Consider the following 3,021-nt stretch of genomic DNA (forward strand, 5'->3'; position numbering starts at 1 on the left):
ATGTGTAAAACGGAATCATAATTCGATTTTTTCATAGTTTTCTAACATGTAAACTTCATGATTGTAGCACTGTGAAAGAGGATTCATGTCGAAATTCTCTGCCATGGAGATTTATAATGAATCGGTAAGAGGCCTTCTCAGCACACAGTATTTCACTCAGACTTCTTGATGATCCAGAGGTATAAAGTTGGCAAAATTTGAATCCTTTAATTAGTTTAGCTATAAATACTGGTTCTAATTCTGATTCTATAACAGAGAAGAACTGTGGTTGAGAAACTTTAAGAGGCGACTTTAAGAGATTCGGACCATCTAATGGAACTCCTCGCCATTTGTGAAGAGCAATTACAATAGGCATATTTGACAGGTTTGACTCGATAAAACTAGAAGTATGGACTTAATATGTCAACCCTATACATCAGGATGACATTTCGAATTTAACTATTTAGTATTACATTCCTGTAGCTCAAAGACAAATAGGAGACACCAATCTTAATGAAATGAGCTCAAGATCTCACCAAATTCTGTGCTTGGTAGGTTTCTTAGTTTAAAAATAGGTTTTGGATAAACACTATTGATATGATTTCTACGCACTAATGGACGCGATTGGTCAATAGAATAGACTATTTAAAGTATACTTTGTTCCTTAATGATGTACAATCCTATCTAATATTCTGAACTGAACAGCTTATGGGAAATGATTATAATATGTATTTACTTTCCCATACAATGGATGTTCCTGCAGACTGTTGACAGTTCTGCTTGGGAGTATTTAGGTGCCGCAAATTCAAGCGCACTAACAGCTTCAGTGGTATGAAACATTCTGTAAGGAATTATGTAGGACTTAAACATTTCTCCTTTCGACTCTGATGAATATTTGTCCAAAAATGGCCTGATAAACTTATATGATGCAAGAAAATGTATGACTGTTTGGGATAGCTTGTGGAAGAGCATCTTGAGGAAGCCCCCATGGGTGAACTTCCTCAGAAAGCTTTTCTAATCAAACCAAAAACTTTCAGAAAATTACTAAAACAAATCTGGTAATAGCATTTTTAGTTTCTCTAGTAACGTTTTGCTTTTCAAAAGCCAAGCCAAACGAGCAAGTAAATTATTTCATGGATTTCCAACAGAATTTTATTGATCTTGCCGGAAGTGAATGTGCTTCATAAACATTATCAGCTGGCACTAAGGGTGTAAGTTGTCCGATTTTTGACAAATTTTCAAACCAAACCGTTTAAACTGATTTGAGAAAAATCCAAGTCTAAACCAAACCATTTTGAACATTTCTAAAAAAACTAAAACCTAAACCTAACGATTTAATCCGGTTTTAAACCGTTGGTTTCACCATATATTTTTTTGTCTGTCTACTTTTATGTCATTAATTCAATATATATTTATATCTAATTAGCAATAAATCTAAAACAAACTAAGTTTCTGTTTGAACAAAATTTTTGGGACAAAAAAATGAAAATTTGGATCGTTATCCCACAAGTCCAGTAGCTTTTGTTGACCTGCTGTTTCATATGTGGGACCTTGCTTCCTCTCCAACAGGCAATTTTCTCATTATGATGATATGAAAAATATGGTTCAAACAAGGGGCTAAATATATCTACTATAAATTTAAATATCAACTAATTCAAAGTGAAATCACAATAAATTAAGGCATAATTTTTTTTCATTTTTTGTTCACATTTTTTAGGCTAATAACAATACAATAACGATACAATACAAGTTTACGAAATTAGATAAAGGTCTAAAAGACATAATAATGTCCAATAAGACCATGTGATTATCATATCTGAAAAAAAAGGATACTAATTAGACAAAGAAAATAACCAATCACAATAATAAAACAATTGTTTAAAATATCTAAACATAACAATTACACAAGTTTACGTTTGTATGATATTACGAAACACATTTAATTTCAGATTCTTACCTTAATTTACTTCAAAAAAATTATTGATTTGAAACTTTATTCGTAGCAAATATTATCATCAAATGTGTAGGATCTCTTTGTATCCGATTCGGTATAATGAACTTTAATTCAACTTTGAAGAGACGTGAAAAATCTAAAAAGAAGTGTGTGGTGCCAGTAGCTCAAAACTGTGTTAGATGTCGGCTAAAGTTAATCTAAATTCTGAAGGGGAAAAAGGCTTTTGATATATTATATTAGTTTTGAGATTATTAGATATAAATTAGGATTATTAGATAATAATAATATATCTGTATTAAAAAATTAGAAATTGACAAAAATACCTACAAATGACAAAACTATTGAATTTTACATATTTGGATGAATTTTCAAAATTTTTCATTTTTTCATTTTTTTTATTTTTATATATTTTTTCGCCAGTCTAATTTGATTTTAAGCCCCCATTTGATTCTCATTATTTGTCCATTAAAATGAAAAATGTGACCGTTATCCATCACATTAAGCCACCACATTTGACTTTCTATCTTTTGTGTGGAATCCGTAACGGCTATATTTTTCATTCTCATTTTTACATTAATATATATCAAATGGGGTCTAAACTGCAATTACAATTATCAAACCTAAACAAAACCATTTTGATCGGTTTGATTTGGTTCAAAACTATTTCATTGACTGGATCCACGTGGCACTAAACCGACGATTTCTAAAATGCGATTTCGGTTCAATTTTCCGATTTGACGATTTTTGCTTATAGACCTAGCTGACACCGGACTAAAAGAAGGTTGCCACATAAATTGCAGTTTGCTAACCCCTTGGGACAGTTATTCGTAAATTAAGGTTTGTCGACTTTTACTTCCTAAGCTCCCGTTTGGCCGCCATTAAATTACATTCCATTACATTCTATTTTTCTCTCTCTTATTTTCAAATACATAATCTTCTATAAAATAATATTACACGTAAATCGAAAATTTTTCCTTCTTTTTCAACCTCTTATTTTTCAAAAACATACTATTTCTCCCATTTTCATTACCGAAAGGGGCTAAATTTTCTACTTGTGTTAAACATGATCAGTTAGCAGTTCCACCTAT

Source organism: Olea europaea, chromosome 7 (assembly GCF_002742605.1).
Source record: "Olea europaea var. sylvestris chromosome 7, O_europaea_v1, whole genome shotgun sequence".
Classification (NCBI taxonomy): domain Eukaryota; kingdom Viridiplantae; phylum Streptophyta; class Magnoliopsida; order Lamiales; family Oleaceae; genus Olea; species Olea europaea.